The 23,537-nt window shown below is 43.5% G+C and overlaps 1 long non-coding RNA gene and 1 pseudogene across 3 annotated transcripts; both read right to left on the reverse strand.

The window, feature by feature from the left end:
* Window positions 1-1,714: 1,714 nt before the first annotated feature.
* The window catches only part of LOC112073783 (WD repeat domain phosphoinositide-interacting protein 1-like), a 22,144-nt pseudogene continuing 321 nt past the window's right edge, over window positions 1,715-23,537 (reverse strand).
* Window positions 3,784-4,682, reverse strand: LOC139025203 (uncharacterized). Of its 3 annotated transcripts, none has more exons than XR_011476670.1 (4): window positions 4,540-4,682; window positions 4,460-4,502; window positions 4,057-4,098; window positions 3,784-3,810 (listed from the first exon to the last, which is right to left on the reverse strand). It is a non-coding gene; the product is annotated as an uncharacterized lncRNA (long non-coding RNA). The 3 variants fall into 3 exon arrangements; XR_011476669.1 differs by having other exon boundaries at window positions 3,788-3,851; XR_011476671.1 differs by lacking the exon at window positions 3,784-3,810 and adding an exon at window positions 3,939-3,973.

Raw genomic sequence — 23,537 nt, forward strand, 5'->3', positions numbered from 1 at the left:
TTTACACTTTCACAATTACAGTTAAACTTTTTGTTTAAAAGGTTGTCTAAAAGGGATTGAATTTGTTGTTGCCTTATTGTTTTTGGTAGGTTTCCACACTACTTTCCTTCCATCTATAGCATTTCTTAATATTATTCAGTTCCTTTGTCTTTGATGCCTCATGATTGAGTATCGCTCAGTTCAAGTAGACTGATTTTGCTGTGATCTGATAGGGGTGTCAATGGGCTGACTGTGAATACTCTGAGAGTCTCTGGGTTGAGGTCAGTGATAAAGTAATCTACAGTCTCTCTCTCTCGACTATTTCGAGCCAGAGGCAGTGGCTCGTGTGAGGCGCGTGTAACACTAATGAGTCAACAGTCTCTCTCTCTCTGTTCCTCCACTCTTCTCTCTCAACAGACTCAGTGGCATGTGCAGTGTAACACTGATGAGTCAACAGTCAGGTCATTATTAACCTAAGGCCTAGCCGCATAGGGTTGCAAAATTCCAGTAATTTGACCCAAATTCATTGGTTTTCTAGGAATCCTGGTTGGAGGATTCCAGGATTTTGTCCTTAATCCCTCATAATATTTTTGTTTTTTTTGGACACATATTTAACCCTTATTTTTGTTGGCACCAAACTTCCTCCTTTCTTCCATGTGTTTGTATGGGTTTACCTTTAGGCAAGTCCCGTGACCTTGTGGGGTCGTAGAGTCAAACGGAGAACACCATCGTGTTTGGGAGAGTCTCCCCTTTCCATAGTGGGGTCATATTAGTTCGGAAGCTACAGATGTTTTTGTGAGATGACCGATTTTTGGGCATGTCTCATGGTCTTACCGACACCGTTCAGCCACCTTCCACTGCAGATGCGGGAAGGTCGTCATAGGCTGTGATGGTTGAGACGTAAGCCCAGCCCAAAAAAACTGATATCTCAAGTTTAAACTGTCGGATTTGATGGATTTTTAAATTAAGTTACTTAGATAGATGCATCAACTGACTCTTAAGGATTTGAAATCACTACTAGGCTGCCGGCTAGAGGTGTATGGATGCTGTCTTAATTGGCCTGTCACCTCACCACCATCAACCACACACTGCTACTCCCGAGTGGCGCAGTGTCTAAGGCACTGCATCTCAGTGCTAGAGGCGTCACTACAGACCATGGTTCAATTCCAGGCTGTATCACAACTGGCCGTGATTGGGAGTTACAGAAAGACTAGATATGAAGGCCTTTCTACATAGCTCAATTCTGATCTTTTTCTGTCACTAATTTGTCTTTTGACCAATCAGATAAGCTCTGAAAATATATGTTGTGAAAAGATATGATGTGATTGGTCAAAATACCAATTAGTTTAAAAAAAGATCAGAATTTGGCTGCCTGTGTAAACACAGCCTTAGATGACCATAGATGCTGATTTAAGGTCATATTTGTCCCTCTAATGGTTAAGGTTTGGGTAAGCTGATCTTAGTTCTGTGGCAAATCTTATACAAGGATAGATTGGCTACTACATCCAAGGCTGTGTGTGGACTCAGTGGCCTAATAATATAACATCTGTCCAAAACATTCCTTCCTTCCTTCCTCCCTTCCCTCTCTCCCCTCCCTCTCCCTTCCCTTCCCTCTCCTTCCCTCCCTCTTCCTCCCTCCCTCCTCCCCTCCCTTTCATTTCTCTCCCTCACTCCCCTCCCCTCTCCTCTCCTCTGCCTCCCTTATTAAAGATAAATAACCACTCAACAAGTCAGGTGATTTGCATAATTCCATTCCTACTTCAGTCTACTTCTTTATTTGTTTGTTTCTGTGTCGTTTCTTTTTTGGTCTTGTGCAATCTGCAAAACTTCGCACTTTTACAAATGATATCATCAGGACGTACATACAAAACGACCTGCTGGATCGTGTCCAATAGGTGTACATGTAAACATTTAATAAGTATCAATACATCCAAATACACAGAATTTAAAACAAAATAAACATCATAATAAAAACTGTTAATCTCCTTTTTCGATTAAATACCATAATGTTAATAAAAATAAGAACAAACATAATACAAAGTTATGATGATGCTAATAATTAAACAATTTAATTATTCTAATATAAAATATTTTTTGTCAAGTAATGTATGTAGCTATAAAAAAAAATGTGGTTATATTTCGGACATGTCAGTCATGCACCTGGTACAGTAGAGTCTTAACACACCAGAGACAGATCACATAGATGGTCTCTAATACTTCCACTGCTCTTCCAAGGTGCCATCTGGGACGGAGCCTTTGTGACCTTGATTTAGTTTGGAGTTTGTCCTCTTGGGAATATTCAAATCGGTTTCATTGGTTCCATTATACAGGAAACACTAAACCAGTGGTTCCCAACTTTTAAAATGTTTTTTCTCGGTTACTGTACCACCAACTGACTTTCGCTCTGCCCAGAGTACCCCTGAAGTACCCCCTCATGTGCATTTTGACCAGTAGGCCTATGGTCTCATGAGTCTTCTCTAGTACCCCCTCTAGTACCCTCTCCTAGTACCGCTGGGTTGGGAACCACTGAACTAAACTAAGCACAGCCCTGGACTGTGTACCAAATTGCACTATATTCCCTATATAGTACATTACATTTGATCAGAGCCCTATGGGCCTGGTCTAAAGTAGTGCACTATATAGGGAATAGGGTGCCTTTTAGGACATATTGGTATTTGAAAGTGTTTGACATTATATATGTGACCCAGGACGGTAACACACCCAACACACACGGGTCCAAACACCCAGTCCTGCCCTCCCCCCCCTCTCCCTCCCAATTAAAATCATATTTTTTTATTTTTTTATTTTTTATTACTAATTTCAAAAAAACAACTTAGTACCTAAAATGAGAGTCTTTTTTCCATCTGGTTTATTTTGTCCTGGTCATGTAACGGCTCTCCTGGAAGTCCTGTGGTCCCGACCAGGTGTTAGGTGTTCTAACGTGTACAACAGACACCTGTCTGTCTGTCTGTCGCGCCGCCTGTCTGTCCTCCTTGTCCTTCCTTCGTTCTACCCTCACAGACGACGCCCCTGGCACCTCGAGTTCCGTCGCGGCACCAATTTATCTACCAAAACACAAAACAGACCGGGGTCAGGGGTCATGGGTCAGGTTGAATGGTTTTTGGTCATAGTCTTGTTATAATAGAGACAACAGGGTTAGGTTCCTTCCATGTCATTTCAGGATGCGTCCCAAATGGTATCTATTCCCTGTATAGTGCACTACTTTTAACCAAAGCCTATTCCTATATGGTGAAACCAGGGTCAAAAGTAGTGCACTATATAGGGACACTTAGTACCCTAAAATGATAATACATTTCCTATATGGTGAACTACCAGGGTCAAAAGTAGTGACACTATATAGGGAATAGGGTGACATTTGGTACGCGAACCTCAGTCAATTCAATGTAATTCCTGAACTGAAATGAATGTAAATGGAATTGACCCCGACCCTGAGAGACAGACTAAAGATAACACGTCCACCTTTACCAATATCAACATCAAGGGGGGAAAAATGTTTTAGAAAACACTCCACTAACTAAGATAAATCCTGTGATTAATGCTCTAGACAAGGTTTTAAGGACCAGACACATGGAAGACTAGACAGAGGTGTACAAACAGACTTCGTTATTCGTTATAAAACACACAGTCATGCCAAGAAGTTTAAAAACAACATCGTTATTCTAGTATGGTCACGTGGATATGTATCACGGCTTCCCTTCTCAGAGAATGTGACAGAACTACAGGTTGACATTCATTTCTAGGACTAAACTAATAGGCATTACATAGGCAGCCTTTCCTCGCAACCCCAGCCTGTCCATGTATTATTACAACCTCTCCTCGGCAACGCCCAGCTGTCCATGTATTATTACAACCTCTCCTCGGCAACCCCAGCCTGTCCATGTATTATACAACCTTCCTCGAAACCCCAGCCTGTCCCATGTATGTGATAACCTCTCCTCGGACAACCCCCAGCCTGTCCATCGTATATTAACACCTCTCCTCGCGACAACCCCAGCCTGTCCATGTATTATACAACCTCTCCTCTGACAACCCCAGCCTGTCCATGTATTATATAACCTCTCCTCGACAACCCCCAGCCTGTCCATGTATTATTACAACCTCTCCTCGCAACCCCCAGCCTGTCCATGTATTACTACAAACCTCTCCTTGACAACCCCAGCCTGTCCATGTATTATACAACCTCTCCTCGGCAACCCCAGCCTGTCCATGTATTATTATAACCTCTCCTCGACAACCCCAGCCTGTCCATGTATTATTATAACCTCTCCTCGGCAACCCCCAGCCTGTCCATGTATTATAAAACCTCTCCTGACAACCCCAGCCTGTCCATGATTATTACAACCTCTCCTCGACACACCCCCAGCCTGTCCATGTATTATACAACCTCTCCTCGAACACCCCAGCCTGTCCATGTATTACAACTCTCCGGCAACCCCCAGCCTGTCCATGTATTACTAACCTCTCCTCGACAACCCCCAGCCTGTCCATGTATTATACAACCTCTCCTCGGCAACCCAGCCTGTCCATGTATTATACAACCTCTCCTTGCAACCCCCAGCCTGTCCATGTATTATTACAACCTCTCCTCGGCAACCCCCAGCCTGTCCATGTATTATACAAACCTCTCCTCGACAACCCCCAGCCTGTCCAGTATTATTACAAACCTCTCCTCGGCAACCCCCAGCCTGATGTATTATTACAAACCTCTCCTTGACAACCCCAGCCTGTCCATGTATTATTACAACCTCTCCTCCGGCAACGCCCAGCCTGTCCATGTATTATAACAACCTCGTCCCGGCAACCCCAGCCTGTCCATTGATTATACAACCTCTCCTCGGCAACCCCCAGCTGTCCATGTATTATTACAACCTCTCCTCAGCACAACCCCCAGCCTGTCATGTATTATTACAACCTCTCCCGCAACCCCAGCCTGTCCATGTATTATACAACCTCTCTCAGCAACGCCCAGCCTGTCCATGTATTTTACAACCTCTCCTCGCAACCCCAGCCTGTCCATGATTATTACAACCTCTCCTCGCAAACCCCCAGCCTGCTCATGTATTATACAAACCTCTCCTCGCAACCCCCGCCTGTCCATGTATTATTAAACCTCTCCTCGGCAACCCAGCCTGTCCATGTATTATACAACCTCTCCTCGACAACCCCAGCCTGTCCATGATTATTACAATCTCTCCTCGGCAACCCCCAGCCGTCCATGATATTACAACCTCTCCTCGGCAACCCCCAGCCTGTCATGTATTATTCAACCCTCCTCGACAACCCCAGCCTGTCCAGTATTATTACAACTCTCCTCGGCAACCCCCAGCCTGTCCCTCCATGTATTATTACAACCTCTCCTCGGCAACCCCCAGCCTGTCCATGTATTTTACACCTCTCCTCAGCAACCCCCAGCTGCCAGTATTATATAACAAACCTGCTCCTCGGCAACCCCCAGCCTTCCATGTATATAACAACCTCTCCTCGCACCCCCAGCCTGTCCATGTAATTATATACAACCTCTCCTCGGCAACCCCAGCCTGTCCATGTATTATAACAACCTCTCTCGGCAACCCCAGCCTCCTGTTTAACAACCTCTCCTCAGCAACCCCAGCCTGTCCAGTATATACAACCCTCTCCTCGGCAACCCCCAGCCTGTCCATGTATTATTACAACCTCTCCTCGACAACCCCAGGCCTGTCCATGATTATACAACCTCTCCTCGGCAACGCCCAGTCTGTCCATGTACTATTACAACCTCTCCTCGGCAACCCAGCCTGTCCATGTATTATTACAGCCTCTCCTCGACAACCCCCAGCTGCCATGTATTATTACAACCTCTCTTGGCAACCCCAGCCTGTCCATGTATTATTACAACCTCTCCTCGGCAAACCCCCAGCCTGTCCCATGTATTATTACAACCTCTCCTTGGCAACGCCCCAGCCGTCCATGTATTATTACCAACCTCTCCTCGGCAACCCCAGCCTGTCCATGTATTTGAACTGTCCAGAACTAGCACCTCTGAGCATCAAACCCGGTCAAGAGCACTGCGACTATATACAGCGCTAGTTCAGGGCTACAACAACATGTTGAAACGTCCCGAGGAGAGATTGAAAAAGGCGGACATGTTGAAATCATGGGCTCCTCTCTATACCAATAGTTGCCAGAAAGAAAACATGAATCTTCTCTTCATGCACTGATCTAGACCAATATTGGGCTTAACCTTCATTTAGTAAAGGTCAACTCCAGCTCACTTCTAATAATGGAAATTGATGGAATGTTAAACCAAATGTATCACTAGCCACTTTAAACAATGCCACTTAATATAATGTATATGTAATACTACTCTATATCATCTACGTGCATCTTGCCATCTTTAGTAATAAATGTACCAGCCACTTTTTTAACTTATGCCACTGTATGTTTACATTACCCTACATTACTCATCTCATATGTATATACTGTACTCATACATCTACTGCATCTGCCTATGCCGTTCTGTACCATCACTTTTATTCATACATCTGTATGTACATATTCTTATATCCCTTAACACTTATGTGATAAGGTAGTAGTGTGGAATTGTTAGGTTAGATTACCTCGTTGGTATTACTGCTTGTCAGAACTAGAAGCACAAGCATTTCGCTACACTCGCATTTACATCGCTAACCATGTATATGTGACAAATAAAATGTAATTTGATTTGATTTGGTCAGGACTGGCCAGGAGTATGCTGATCTAGAATCAGTGCTTAGGAGTAACTTCATCTTGCTTACACGTTGCACTGAGCAAGGGGACTCACACGGGACAACAGCACCCCCTTGTGGATCTATAACAATTACAATCAACAGAACTGGCACTGCAACTAGGATTCAATCCAATCGCGGGTTATCGCATTGCGACTTTTAAAGGCAATATCCAGTTGAGTCGACATATGCAGCGTTTACCGTAAATGAATCTCCGCGAACTGGGGAACCTTTCTGCCTATCACCCAGGATCTATTTAACCCGGTCTATATATTCTTACGGGTTTTTCAAACCCCCATTTGATTCATATCACGTCATAGTAAGAAGGTAACACTATAAAATCACATAAGCCAAAATAGCTATTCCAGAGAAAATGATGTACTAAAGTAATACCGGATTCAAAGAGTGAAACCCATGCAAACCGTCAGATTTAAAACCAAACTTTCTATAAAACCTACTAAATATAGTATGACTGCACAAAACATTATGGAACCACTGCTCTTTCCACGACATAGGTGATCGGGGGTGAAAGCTATGATCCCTTAATTGATGTCACTTGTTGAACCACTTCAATCAGTGTAGATGAAGGGAGGAGACATGTTAACTCAATATTAGAAGATGTCCTAAGTTTTGTTCACTCGGTGTATACTGGTAGATTTAAGCCCATTGTTTTGTAGGGAGTTAGTGTGGAGGCCTTGCTAACTGGGCCAATGTTATATGGGGTAGGGAAAGGGACAGTTTGTAGGAGAGTGGGGGTAGGGAAGGGGACTATTCTGCAGGAGGAAAAGGGAACTAGTTTGGGAGGGTAGGGTTAAGGAGGGGACAGTTGTGGAGTGTTAGGAGGAAGTAGGGTTAGGAAGGGACTAGTTGTAGGAGTAGGGTTAGGAAGGGACTAGTTGTAGGAGGGAGGTTACTAGTTTTATGGAGGTAGGGGTTAGGGAAGGGACTAGTTAGTGGAGGGTAGAGGAAGGGGACTAGTTTGTAGGAGGGTAGGGTTAGGGAAGGGAACTAGTTTGTAGGAGGGTAGGGGTTAGGGAAGGGGACTGTTAGATTTGGAGTAGGGTTAGAGGAAGGGGACTATGTGAGTAGAGGGTAGGGTTAGGAAAGGACTAGCTATACTATAGTCCTATGTTTTCTAAATGAAACCGGCTAGCACCTGAGTGGAATATAAAGACAGTAGGGTCAACTCTTTACTTATTGTCCTTCCAGACTCAGGATTCCCAGAAAGCCATACTGCTGCTCACCACAAATGAGGAGCTGTCCTTTAGTTTCTCAAGCAGTATGGTAGAGTTGAACCCTCCTTTGTCTAATGCTATTCCAATTTGAAATATCTCGCTTTGAACCACATCTGCTTCTCTCAGTCTCTGGCTAGCTAGCCAGGCTACTGTTCTGGATAGGAACCAGCTCAAGGAGACAGTTAAGCAAATGAACTACGTTCTGTATAGACACGTAGAGAGATAGCATGATACTGTTTCTGTATAGGACCAGGCGAGGAGAGTTAGCATGACTCATGTTCTGTATAGACCAGGCTAGAGATTAGCATGACTAGTATCGTATAGGACAGGCTAGGAGAGTTAGCATGACAATGTTTCTGTATAGGACCAGGCTAGGAGAGTTAGCATGACTACTGTTTCTGTATTAGGACCAGGCTAGGAGAGTTAGCATGACTACAGTTTCTGTATAGGACCAGGCTAGGAGAGTTAGCATGACTACAGTTTCTGTATAGGACCAGGCTAGGAGAGTTAGAATGACTAATGTTTCTGTATAGGACCAGGCTAGAGAGTTAGCATGACTAATGTTTCTGTATAGGACCAGGAGGAGAGTTAGCATGACTAATGTTTCTGTATAGGACCAGGCTAGGAGAGTTAGCATGACTACTGTTTCTGTATAGGACCAGGCTAGGAGAGTTAGCATACTAATGTTTCTGTATAGGACCAGGCTAGGAGAGTTAGCATGACTACGTTTCTGTATAGACCAGGCTAGGAGAGTTCTGGTGCTCACTGGAGGAAACTCGTTCTCATCATCCAGACAGACGGGACCAGCGGCAAACTCATGTCGGATCACCTCGCCCTTCTTAGCCCCACCATCCTCAGAGTAACCTGGCGGTAGAGTGGAGAGGAGAGAGGTTACAGGTAAAGTTAAAGTTATAACACACCCCTTTCAGATACAACACCAAATCTCTCTTTCTGTCCATCTCTGACTCTCTGTCTTCCTCACTCTCTCACACAATCTCTCTCTCTCACACCACACACACAATATTTATCTATTTCTCTCTCACTCACACACACCTGTAAGCGTGGTAGTGACTGGAACCTGTGTTGGGTATTTGGCAACAGTGGCGGCGTAATGGACATGCCTGGACGGGCACCGTGACCTCTGACCCTTCTGACTCCACCCCCTCCTCCTTGTCCTCATCCTCACCAAACAATCTGAGAGAGGGGGGAGAGAGAGAGGAGGGAGAGAGAGAAGAGAAAATCAGCAGAGGAAGCAGCAAGATTTGTGAGCTGTTGCCACAAGAAAAGGGAAACCAGTGAAGAACAAACACCATTGTAAATACAACCCATATTTCTGTTTATTTATTTTCCCCTTTGTACTTTAACTATTTGAACATCATTACAACACTGTATATAGACATAATATTACATTTGAAATGTCTTTATTCCTTTGAAACTTGTGAGTGTAATGTTTACTGTACATTTTTTACTGTTTATTTCATTTTTGTTTATTATCTATTTAACTTGCTTTGGCAATGTTAACATATGTTAACCACAATGTTTCCCATGTCAATAAAGCATAAAAACTAGGTCTGGTATTGAATAGGTTGTAGATGGCAACATAAATACTAGGTCTGGTATTGAATAGGTTGTAGATGATGGTTTTCCCAGATGTCACTTTCAGCAGTTTGTTCGATTAGCAAAGCAGCTGTAAGGGCTTCTGACCTCGATTGACCTCTGACCTGAGATGACCTCTGACCTGAGATGACCTCTGACCTGAGATGACCTCTCACCTGAGATGACCTCTCACCTGAGATGACCTCTCACCTGAGATGACCTCTCACCTGTGTTTCTGAGCCAGGACACACTCTCCTCCATCCTGAGGGTCGACGTTATAGATGAACAGCTGTCCGTCGGAGGAGGCCACCAGCAGACGAGGAAGCTTCTGGATCCTGACAGACAGACACAGGGACACAGCCAGCCATGACACCCTCACACCCAGTGGAACAGGACATACAACACTGTCATTTATGGCCATTACTCTAGGATCAGGTCAGGATGATCTACCATATAGTATTTTAAACTGTGTAATTCAGTCTACTACTGTCTACAACTGTGTATTACTGTGTACTACTGTGTATTACTGTCTACAACTGTGTATTACTGTGTATTACTGTCTACTATTGTCTACTACTGTGTATAACAAATAGAAGACCAAAACCTAATGAGACAAAAAAAAACACACCAACTCCCTATACAGTACACACACACACACACACACACACACACACACCATAAACTCACAATCCCTAAACACAAAAACACACACACAGGGAGACTCACGTGGCGAGGGTGCAGACGTTCCTCTGCCCGGCCACTAGGAGGCGTACAGTGGCGAAGGCTCTTTCCTGACTCATCACTCCAGACACCTCAAATGCAATCGAAGTTTATTGTCATATGATAGGATACAGCCTAGTGTATACAGTACAATGTCATGCTACTTACAAGATCTCAGTACAGCAAGTAAACAAATATTTGAAATAGTATTGAATAAGAAGATAATATATAAACATGCAGGGAACAAGAAAGAAAATGCCAATAAGACAGACACCTGGGCTGGGAGGTAGCTGCTGGCTGCAGAGAACATCTTCCCTACATAGGATCCCCAGGTAGGACACTCCTCCTCTCCACTACACAGAGAGAGACAGGGAGATACACAGAGAGAGACAGGGAGATACACAGAGAGAGACGGGGAGATACACAGAGAGAGACAGGGGAGATACACAGAGAGAGACGGGGAGAGAGAAAGAGTGTGTGAGAGGGGGGGTAGAAAGAGGGGGGATAGAGAGAGAGATAGGGGGGATAGAGAGAGAGATGTATGTAGGCTTGCCAGGTTGGGGGAGACTCCTTCTATGTGTGTGTGGTGTGTGTGTGTGTGTGTACCTGGGTCCGTGCTGTTCCAGTTTGAAGATGTGTACGGTCTCAGTGTTGCTGGAGGCACAGAGGAACTGGGCGTCAGGACTGAAGGACAGGGAACTGATATTGACGTACCTGCAGAGACACACACACACACACACACACACACACACACACACACACACACAGGAAGTTATTATAAATCTCTTCTACACTCATACTGTTAGTAAGAACTTAATTACACAAATGACGTTATCTAGCTACGAAAGAAGCATTTGAAACATTTCAGCTGACCTTTCCTTTGCTTTGTCTGTTCAATCAACACTGCATTATGAGAGATGTGTCATTATAAACCTGTCTTCAGTCTGTTCTAATGTTCATAATGAGAGATGTGTCATTATAAACCTGTCTTCAGTCTGTTCTAATGTTGTCATAATGAGAGATGTGTCTTATAAACCTGTCTTCAGTCTGTTCTAATGTTGTCATAATGAGAGATGTGTCATTATAAACCTGTCTTCAGTTGTTCTAATGTTGTCATAATGAGAGATGTGTCATTATAAACCTGTCTTCAGTCTGTTCTAATGTTGTCATAATGAGAGATGTGTCATTATAAACCTGTCTTCAGTCTGTTCTAATGTTGTCATAATGAGAGATGTGTCTATTAAACCTGTCTTCAGTCTGTTCTAATGTTGTCATAATGAGAGGTGTCATTATAAACCTGTCTTCAGTCTGTTCTAATGTTGCATAATGAGAGATGTGTCATTATAAACCTGTCTTCAGTCTTTCTAATGTTGTCATAATGAGAGATGTGTCATTATAAAACTGTCTTCAGTCTGTTCTAATGTTGTCATAATGAGAGATGTGTCATTATAACCTGTCTTCAGTCTGTTCTAATGTTGTTAATGAGAGATGTGTCATTATAAACCTGTCTTCAGTCTGTTCTATGTCATAATGAGAGATGTGTCATTATAAACCTGTCTTCAGTCTGTTCTAATGTTGTCATAATGAGAGATGTGTCATTATAAACCTGTCTTCAGTCTGTTCATGTTGTCATAATGAGAGATGTGTCATTATAAACCTGTCTTCAGTCTGTTCTAATGTTGTCATAATGAGAGATGTGTCATTATAAACCTGTCTTCAGTCTGTTCTAATGTTGTCATAATGAGAGATGTGTCATTATAAACCTGTCTTCAGTCTGTTCTAATGTTGTCTAATGAGAGATGTGTCATTATACCTGTCTTCAGTCTGTTCTAATGTTGTCATAATGAGAGATGTGTCATTATAAACCGTCTTCAGTCCTGTTCTAATGTTGTCATAATGAGAAGATGTGTCATTATAAACCTGTCTTCAGTCTGTTCTAATGTTGTCATAATGAGAGATGTGTCATTATAAACCTGTCTTCAGTCTGTTCTAATGTTGTCATAATGAGAGATGTGTCATTATAAACCTGTCTTCAGTCTGTTCTAATGTTGTCATAATGAGGATGTGTCATTATAAACCTGTCTTCAGTCTGTTCTAATGTTGTCATAATGAGAGATGTGTCATTATAAACCTGTCTTCAGTCTGTTCTAATGTTGTCATAATGAGAGATGTGTCATTATAAACCTGTCTTCAGTCTGTTCTAATGTTGTCATAATGAGAGATGTGTCATTATAAACCTGTCTTCAGTCTGTTCTAATGTTGTCATAATGAGAGATGTGTCATTATAAACCTGTCTTCAGTCTGTTCTAATGTTGTCGTAATGTGAGTCTACTACTCTACATTAAAGATATATACACACCCATGCTTGTCTCCCCAATCTGGAGGTTACATCTATGGGTACAGTGTTGTCAGTGTAAATTATAGTGCTGTTTTAGGTCAACATCTGTGAAGATATTTTCACCCTCAGGTGGGTGTTATCATCGGTGTAAATTAAACCTGCTTTTACAGCTGATCAAGAGTAGATTTAACTATTTGACAATCAATCCGTATAACTGAAAAAAAGTATTTCCTTGTTTACCACAGCAAAATCTACTGTGGCAATTTACCCTACATATTTTATAAATGGAAAACTCATGTTGATGTAGCTTGCTCTAACACATTTTTAATTTCCAATTTATGTAATACATTAATTACAACCCCCAAACATGGTCAGGGCAGGGATATTAACCCCAAATATGGTCAGGGCAGGGATATTTAACCCCCAAATATGGTCAGGGCAGGGATTCGAACCAGGTTATTTCATTGGTGGCGGGAACAGAGAACCTTGACGAGGAAATGTGCAGCCGTCTGGTACCAGCATGAGATCGCTAAATCATGGATTATTCTAGTGTACAGCATGAGATCAGCTAATCGGATTATTCTAGTGGTACCAGCATGAGATCAGCTAATCACTGGATTATTCTAGTGGTACCAGCATGAGATCAGATTCACTGGATATTCTAGTGGTACCATGAGATCAGCTAATCACTGGATTATTCTAGTGTACCAGCATGAGATCAGCTAATTCACTGGATTATTCTAGTGGTACCAGCATGAGATCAGCTAATTCACTGGATTATTCTAGTGGTACCAGCATGAGATCAGCTAATTCACTGGATTATTCTAGTGGTACCAGCATGAGATCAGCTAATTCACTGGATTATTCTAGTGGTACCAGCATGAGATCAGCTAATTCACTGGATTATTCTAGTGGTCCCAGCATGAGATCAGCTAAATCACTGGATTATTCTAGTGGTACAGCATGAGATCAGCTAATTCACTGATTATTCTAGTGGTACCAGCATGAGATCAGCTAAATCACTGGATTATTATAGTGGTACCAGCATGAGATCAGCTAAATCACTGGATTATTCTAGTGGTACCAGCATGAGATCAGCTAATTCACTGGTATTCTAGTGGTACCAGCATGAGATCAGCTAATTCACTGGATTATTCTAGTGGTACCAGCATGAGATCAGCTAATTCACTGGATTCATGAGGTGTGTTTTATGTGTTCTGTTAGTCCTATTCATTAGGTGTGTTTTTATGTGTTCTGTTAGTCCTGTTCATGAAGTGTGTTTTATGTGTTCTGTTAGTCCTGTTCATTAGGTGTGTTTTATGTGTTCTGTTAGTCCTGTTCATGAAGTGTGTTTGTGTGTTCTGTTAGTCCTGTTCATTACAGTAGATGTAGACTATGTTGTGTAGTAAAGTGTGTTTATACAGTTTATGTTGTATTGTGTGAACTCTGACCTCTTCATCCTCTGCGGAACTCAAACAGACGCTGTCCCTCTGGGATGGAGAACACGCGGATTACAGTACCCTGGAGAGGGAGGGAGGGAGGGAGGGATATAAAGAAGGGAGGGAGAAAGAGAGTCAGTCCCTCACAGTCAGGACTGTCTAAATAGAGGGAGAAAGAGAGTCAGTCCCTCACAGTCAGGACTGTCTAAATAGAGGGAGAGAGAGTCAGTACCTCACAGTCAGGACTGTCTAAATAGAGGGAGAAAGAGAGTCCGTCCCTCACAGTAGGACTGTCTAAATAGAGGGAGAAAGAGAGTCAGTCCCTCACAGTCAGGACTGTCTAAATAGAGGGAGAAAGAGAGTCAGTCCCTCACAGTCAGGACTGTCTAGCTATACTGTAGTTTCTTGATTTATTATCATAGTGTCATGCCTCTTCAGGATGCCACCCACATGGGCTTATAATACACTATGTGCTGTAGCAGAATACATCCTGACTGTAATATCCAGGTATGTTGTCAAAATGCAGCGCTGGCCTCCGTCACTAGGGGCAGCTGTCCTGGTAGTGCTTACCCTCTCCGAGGCGCTGGCCAGCTTGGTGCCTGACGAGTTGAAGGTGAGAGCAGCCGGGGACTGTCATGGGCCGGGATCATTGTCACCAGTGCTCTGAGAGAGAGAGAGAGAGAGAGAGAGAGAGAGAGAGAGAGAGAGAGAGAGAGAGAGAGAGCAGAGAGAGGAGAGAGACAAGAGAGAGAGAGAGAGAGAGAGACGAGAGAGAGAGAGAGAGAAGAGAGACAGAGAGAGAGAGAGAGAGAAGAGAGAGAGAGAGCACAGAGAGAGAGAGAGACACAGAGAGAGAGAGAGACACAGAGAGAGAGAGAGCGAGAGAGAGAGCGAGAAGAGAGAGAGAGAGAGACAGAGAGAGAGACAGAGAGAGAGACAGAGAGAGAGCCAGTGCAGAGCAGAGCAACATAGACCAGAGAGACAGAGAGAATACAGAGACAGAGACAGAGAGAGAGAGAGAGAGAGAGAGAGCACAGAGAGAAGACAGAGACAGAGGAGGAGACAGAGACAGAGACAGAGACAGGGAGAGTGAGAGAGAGACAGAGACAGAGAGAGGAGAGACAGAGACAGAGAAGAGACAGAGAGAGAGAGCGAGGAGAGAGAGAGAGAGAGAGAGAGAGAGAGAGACAAGGAGAGAGGAGAGAGACAGAGGAGAGAGACAGAGAAGAGAAGAGAGACGACAGACAGAGAGACAGAGAGAGAGACACAGAGAGAGCGAGAGAGAGAGAGAGAGAGAGGAGAGAGAGAGAGAGGAGAGACAGAGAGACAGAGAGACAGAGAGAGAGGATGATTGACTGCTTTACATGGGACTGCAACACAATTATACCACTGAGTCATAAAACAGAAACATGGTACTACTGCCATATATAACAACTTGACTGCAATGTCTGAACATCACTTAATGTAGCAGCTACAGTAGTACTGACAACCAAGCTATAGAGCACAGTATAATAGCAGTACAGTAGTAAAGTAGTAGTAACAGTAGTAGTACAGAATTATAGTAGTACAGTAAGTAGTACTGGCAACCAAGCTATAGAGCACCGTATAATAGTAATATATAGTAGTATAATAGTAGTACAGTAGTAGTACAGTAGTGTTGTGTAGTACAGAAGTTTAGTAGTAGTACAGAAGTATAGTACTATAGTAGTACGTAGTAGTATACAAGGTATAGTACTATAGTAGTACAGTAGTAGTACAGTATAGTAGTACAGTAGTATAGTAGTAGTAGTAGTTAGTAGTACAGTAGTGGTCAGTAGTATAGTAGTACAGTCATAATAGTTGTAGTACAGTAGTAGTACAGGAGTATTGTAGTACAGTAGTATAGTAGTACAGAAAGTAGTGCAGTAATAGAGTAGTACAGTAGTAGTACAGTAGTAGTACAGTAGTATAGTAGTAGTAAGTAGTAGTACAGTAGTACAGTAGTAGTACAGAAGTATAGTACTGAGTACAGAAGTATAGCAGTACAGTCTATAGTAGTACAGTAGTAGTACAGTATAGTAGTACAGTAGTAGTACAGTAGTATAGTTGTGGTACAGTAGTATCGTAGTACAGTAATATAGTAGTGCAGTAGTACATGTAGTAGTACAAGTAGTAGTACAGTAAGTAGAGTAGTAGTGCAGTATAGCACAGTAGTAATAGTGGCAGTATAGTGGTAGTGCAGTAGTAGTACAGTAGTATAGTGGTAGTATAGTAGTAGTGTAGTAGTAGTACAGTAGTATAGTTGTAGTGCAGTAGTATAGTAGTAGTACAGTAGTATAGTAACGGTGCAGTAGTATAGTGGCGGTACAGTAGTATAGTGGTAGTACAGTGGTATAGTAGTAGTACAGCAGTAGTACAGTAGTAGTATAGTAGTTGTGCAGTGGTACAGTAGTAGTACAGTAGTATAGTAGTGGTATAGTAGTAGTACAGTAGTATAGTAGTAGTACAGAAGCAGTACAGTAGTACAGTAGTAGTACAGTAGTAGTACAGTAGTACAGTAGTAGTACAGTAGTAGTACGGTAGTATAGTAGCGGTACAGTGGTATAGTAGTAGTACAGCAGTAGTACAGTAGTAGTAGTATAGTAGTTGTGCAGTGGTGCAGTAGTAGTACAGTAGTATAGTGGTAGTATAGTAGTAGTGCAGTAGTACAGTAGTAGTACGGTAGTACAGTAGTATAGAGGTAGTACAGTAGTACAGTAGTATAGTGGTAGTACAGTAGTAGTACAGTAGTAGTATGGTAGTATAGTAGCGGTACAGTAGTAGTACAGCAGCAGTACAGTAGTACAGTGGTATAGTAGTAGTACAGTGGTATAGTAGTAGTACAGTAGTATAGTAGTAGTACAGTAGTATAGTAGTAGTATAGTAGTAGTACAGTAGTATAGTAGTAGTACAGTAGTACAGTGGTATAGTAGTAGTACAGTAGTATAGTAGTAGTACAGTAGTATAGTAGTAGTATAGTAGTAGTAGGCCTTACCAGGTTGTTGGCATCATAAACTATGATCTCTCCGATGGTGGAGCTGCCTGGGTAGGCCAGGTACGAGTTGGAATGGTTGATGGACAGAGCACACAGACCTGAACAGAACAACCATGTAATGGTTGCTTATAGGACCAGTGCTAGGAGAGTTAGCGATGGACTATTGTTTGTATAGGACCCAGGCTAGGAGAGTTCTTTTTTTGGTATGGTGTTCACTGGAGAAACTCGTCTCATAATCAGACAGACGGGACCAGCGGCAACTCAGGTTCTGGATCACCTCGCCCTTCTTAGCCCACCATTCCTCGAGTAACCTGGGGTTAGCAGTGGAGAGGAGGGTTACAGTGTAAAAGTTAAAGTTATACACACACCCTTTCAGACGACAACGCAAATGCTCTCTTTCGTCCTCCATCTCGGACTCTCTGTCCGTCTCACTCTCTCACACCAATCCTCTCTCTCTCACACACACACACGAAATTTATCTATTTCTCTCTCACTCACACACACCGGTAAGCGTGTAGGCTGGGACCGGTTGGTTGGTATGGCAACAGTGCGGCGCTATGATGGACATGCTGGACGGGCACCGGACCTCTGACCCTTCTGACTCCCCCCCCTCCTCCTTTCCTCATTCCCCTCACCCAGAACAATTGAGGAGAGGGGGGAGAGAGAAGGGTTGAGAGAAGAGAAAAGAGAGCGAGAGAGAGAGAGGGGCAGAGAGAGAGAAATCAGCAAGAGAGAGCAGCAGACTTTGGGTGAGCGTGTTGCCACCAAATGAAAAGGGAAACCAGTGAAGACAAACCCATTGTAAATACACACTCTATATTTCTGTGTTTATTTATTTTCCTCCTTTAGTACTTTAACTCATATGCACATCATTACACACACTGTATATAGACATAATTATCACATTTGAAATTGTCTTTATATCCTTTGAAACTTGTGAGCTGGTAATGTTTACTGTACACTTTGTTACTGTTTATTTCATTTTTGTCTTATGTATCTAGAACTTGCTTTTGGCAATGATTAACATACTGTTTCCCATGTCAATAAAGCACTAAATACTAGGTCTTAGTATGTGATAAGTTGCAGATGAGAACATAAATACGCTAGGTCTGGTATTGAGATAAGTGGCCAGATTATGGTTTTCCAGATGTCACTTTCAGGCACGTTTGTTTGATTAGCAAAGCCAGCTGTAAGGCAGCGTTCTGACCTCGATTGTACCTCTGACCTGGATCGACCTCTGACCTGAATGCAACCTCTGACCTGAGATACCTGCATGACCTGTATGTTTCTGAGCCAGGACACACTCTCTCCATCCTGAGGGTCGACGTTTAGATGAACCGCTGTCGGTCGGAGGAGCGCCACCAGCAGACGAGGAAGCTTCTGGTCCGAACAGGACAGACACAGGGACACAGCCAGCCATGAGCACCTCACACCAGTGGAACAGGACATACACACTGTCATTTCTACTGGCCGTTACTCTAGGATCAGGTCGGATGGATCTACAGATACTATATTTAAACTGTGGTAAGTCGAGTCTACTACTGTTCTCAACTGTGTACTACTGTGGATTACTGTTACTACCTGGTACAACTGTGTATTACTGTGTTTACTGTCTACTACTTTCTACAACGTGTATTACTGTCTACTACTGTGTAGTAACAAATAGAAGACCAAAACCTAATTGAGACAAAAAAAACACACCAACTGTCCTATACAGTAACACAACACCACACACACACACACACACACACACACAATCCCTCAACACAAAAACACACACACAGGGAGACTCACGGGCGAGGGTATAGACGTTCCTCTGCCCGGCCACTAGGAGGCGTACAGTTGCGCGAAGGCTCTTTCTGACTCATCACTCCAGACACCTCAAATGCAATCGAAGTTTATTGTCATATGATAGGTACAGCCAGTGTATACAGTACATATGTCATGCTACTTACAAGATCTCAGTACAGCAAGTAACAAATATTTGAAATAGTATTGAATAAGAAGCATAATATTATTGAACATGCAGGGAACAGAAAGAAAATGCCAATAAGACGACACCCTGGCTGGGAGGTAGCTGCTGGCTGCAGAGAACATCTTCCTACATAGGATCCCAGGTAGGAACTCCTCCTCTCACTACACTAGAGAGACGGGGGAGATACACAGAGAGAGACGGGAGATACACAGAGGAGAGGACGGGGAGATACCCACAAGAGAGAGACGGGGAGATACACCAGACGAGAAGACGGGAGATCGCAAGGGAGACGACAGAGAGGACGGGAGATACAAGAGAGAACGGGGAGATACCATAAGAGAGACGGGAGATACCAGAGAGGACAGGGAGAGAGAAGGAGTGTGTGAGAGAGGGGTGGGTAAGGAGAGGGGAGTAGAGAGAGAGAGGGGAGTTAGAGAGAGAGGGGGGATAGAGAGCAGCAGATATGTAGGCTTGCCAGTTGGGGTGACGCCTATGTGTATGTTTGGTGTGATGTTTGTGTGTGTGTGTGTGGTGGTGTGTGCTGTGTTGGGGGTGGGTGGGGGTGTTGTGTGTGCGTAACCTGGGTCCGCCTGCTGTTTCCAGTTTGAAGATGTGTACGGTCTCAGTGATTGCAGAGGCACAGAGGAATTGGCAGTCAGGACTGAAGGACAGGGAACTGGATTTGACGTACTTGCAGAGAACACACACCACCACACACACACCACACACACACACAACACACAGCACCACACACACAGGAAGTTTATTATAATCTCTTCTACACTCATACTGTTAGTGAAGAACTAAATTACAAAATGACGTTACTAGCACGAAAGAAGCATTTGAAACATTTCAGCTGACCCTTTCCTTTGCTTTGTTGTTCAATCATCACTGTCATAATGAGAGATGTTGTCATTATAAACCTGTTTCAGCTCTGTTCTAATCGTTGTCATAATGAGAGATTGATGTCATTATAAACCTGTTCTTCAGTCTTGTCTAGTTCATCAATGGACATAAGAACAGATGGTGTCATTATAAACCTGTCTTCAGTCTGTTGTTTGTAATGTTGTCATGAATGAGATGATGTGTCATTATAAACCGTGCTTCAGTCTGTTCTAAGTTGTTGCATAATGAGATGGATGGTCAGCTGATAAACCTGTGTGTCAGTCTGTTCTAATGTTTGTTCATAATGAGAGATTCGTGTCATTATAAACCCTGTCTCAGGTCTGTTCTAATGTTGTCATAATGAGAGATGTGTCATTATAAACCTGTCTCAGTCATGTTCTATGCTTTGTCATAATGAGGATTGTGTCATTAAAACCTGTCTTACCAGTTCTGTTCTAATGTTGTCATAAATGAGAGAGTGTCATTATAAACCTTTCTTCAGTCTGTTCTATGTTGTCATAAGGAGAGATGTGTCATATAACCTGTCTTCAGTCTGTTCTAATGTTGTCATAATGAGAGATGGGTCGTCATTATAAACCTTTCTTCAGTCTGTTCTAATGTTGTCATAATGAGAGATGTGTCATTATAAACCTGTCTTCAGTCTGTTCTTAATGTTGTCCATAATGAGAGATGTGTCATTATAAACGCTGTCTTCAGTCTGTTCTAATGTTGTCCATAATGAGAGATGTGTCATATAAACCTGTCTTCAGTCTGTTCTAATGTTGTCGTAATGTGAGTCTACTACTCTACATTACAGATGTATACCACACCCATGCTTGTCCCCCAATCTGAGGTTAGCATTCTGGGTACAGTGTTGTCAGTGTATTATAGTGCTGTGTTTAGGTCAAATCTGTGAAGATATTTCACCTCAGGTGGGTGTTATCAGCGGTGTAAATTAAACCTGCTTTTTACAGCTGATCAAGAGTAGATTTTACTTTTGACAATCAATCCGTATAACTGAAAAAAGTATTTCCTTGTTTACCACAGCAAAATCTACTGTGGCAATTACCCTACATATTTTATAAATGGAAAACTCATGTTGATGCTAGCTTGCTCTAAACCATTTTAATTTCCATTTATGTAATACATTATTACACCCCCAAACATAGGGCAGGGCAGGAGTCATATTAACCCCCAAACTATGGTCAGGGCAGGGATTCGAACCAGGTATTTCATCTTGGCCGACCTGGGAACAGGAGGAACCCTTGAACGAAGAGGAATGTGCAGCGCGGTTCTGGGTTCCAGCATGAGATCAGCTTAAATCACTCGAGATTATTTCTATGGGTACCAGCATGAGATCACGCTAAATCACTGGATATTTCTAGTGGTACCAGCATGAGATCAGCTAATTCACTGGATTATTCTAGTGGTACCAGCATGAGACAGCTAATTCACTGGATTATCTCTAGTCGGTACCAGCATAGAATCAGCTAATCACTGGATGATATCTGATCGGTACCAGCATGAGATCAGCTAATTCACGGATTATTCTAGTCGGTACCAGCATGAGATCAGCAATTCACTGGATCTATTTCTAGGTGGTACCCGCATGAGTATCAGCTAAATCACTGATTTTTCTAGTGTACCAGCATGAGATCAGCTAGATTCACTGGATTATTCTAGTGGTACCAGCATGAGATCAGCTAAATCACTGGATTATAAGTCGTACCAGCATGAGATCAGCTTAATCACTGGATTTATAGTCGGTACCAGCATGAGATCAAGCTAATTCACTGGATTATTCTGAGTGGTACCAGCATGAGATCAGCTAATTCACTGGATTATCAGTGGTACCCAGCATGAGATCAAGCTAATCACTGGATTCATGAGGTGAGTGTTTAATGGGTTCTGTTGAGTCGCTATTCATTAGGGTGTGTTTATCGTGTTCTGTTAGTCCGTTTCATGAAGTGTGTTTTATCGTGTTCGGTTAGCCGTTCATTAGGTGTGTTTTATGTGTCTGCGTAGTCCTGTTCATGAAGTGTGTTTTGTGGTGTTCTGTTAGTCCTGTGTCATTACAGTAGATGTAGACTATGTTGTGTAGTAAAGGGTGTTTATTACAGTTTATGTTGTATTGGTGAACTCTGACCTCCTCATCCCTCTGCGGAACTCAAACAGACGCTGTCCCTCTGGGATGGAGAACACGCGGATTACAGGACCCTGGAGAGGGAGGAGGGGCAGGGATATGAGAAAGAAGGGAGGAGCAAGAGAGTCAGTCCCTCACAGTCCAGGACGGTCTAAATAGAGGGAGAAAGAGAGTCAGTACCCTCACAGTCAGGACTGGTAAATAGAGGGAGAAAAGAGAGTCAGTCACCTCACAGTCAGGACTGTCTAAATAGAGGCGGACGAAGAGCAGTCCGTCCCCACACCGTCAGGACTTTCATAAATAGAGGGAGACAAAGAGTCAGTCCCTCACATCAGGACTGTACTAATATAGAGGAGAAAGAGAGTCTCAGTGCCCTCACAGTCAGGAGTGCTAGCTCATACTGTGTTGTCTTGATTTATTATCATAGTGTGCTGCGCTCTTCCAGATTGCCCACCCACATGGGCTTATATACACTGATGCTGGTAGCAGAAACATCCGGACGTAATATCCCAGGCTAGTGTGGTCAAAATGCAGCGCTGGCTTCCGTCACTAGGGGCACTTCCTGGATGCTTACCCTCTCCGAGGCGCTGGCCAAGCTTGTGCCTGACGAGTTGAAGTGAGAGCAGCCGGGGACTGTCATGGCGGGGATCATTGTCACCAGTGCTCTGAACGAGAGAGAGGAGAGAAAGAGGAGAGGAGAACAGAGGGCGAGAGAGAGACACAGAGAGAGAGGAAGAGGAGGACGAGACGGAGGAAGAGAGAGAGAAGAGAGAGGGAGAGATGAGGAGAGAGAGAGAGGAGAGAGAGAGAGAGAGAGAGAGAGAAGAGACACAGAGAGAGAGAGAGGAGAGAGAGAGAGAGAGAGGAGAGAGAGAACACAGGAGAGAGAGAGCACAGAGAGAAGAGAGAAGAGAGCGAGGAGAGAGAGACACAGAGAGAGAGAGAGAGCCGAGAGAGAGAGGAGAGAGAGAGAGAGAAGAGAGAGAGAACGAGGCAGAGAGGAGAGGAGAGACACAGAGAGAGAGAGAGACACAGAGAGAGAGAGAGAGAGAGAGAGAGAGAGACGAGAGAGACACAGAGGAGAGAGGAGGACACAGAGAGAGAGCAGAGAGAGAGAGGAGCAGAGGAGAGAGAGAGGACAGAGAAAGAAGACGGAGAGAGACAGAGACAGAGACAGAAGACAGGGAGAGTGAGGAGACGAGAGACAGAGAGAGAGAGGACAGAACAGAGACGCAGACAGGAGAGACAGACGAGAGACAGAGAGAGAGACACAGAGAGAGAGAGAGAGAGAGAGACGAGTGAGAGAGAGAGAGAGAGAGAGAGAGAGAGAGAGAGAGAGAGAGAGAGAGACAGAGAGACAGAGAGAGCGGACAGAGAGACAGAGAGACGAGAGAGGATGATTGACTGCTTACATGGGACCTGCAACACAATTATACCACTGAGTCATAAA

Source organism: Salvelinus sp. IW2-2015, unplaced genomic scaffold (genome assembly GCF_002910315.2).
Source record: "Salvelinus sp. IW2-2015 unplaced genomic scaffold, ASM291031v2 Un_scaffold2365, whole genome shotgun sequence".
Taxonomy (NCBI): domain Eukaryota; kingdom Metazoa; phylum Chordata; class Actinopteri; order Salmoniformes; family Salmonidae; genus Salvelinus; species Salvelinus sp. IW2-2015.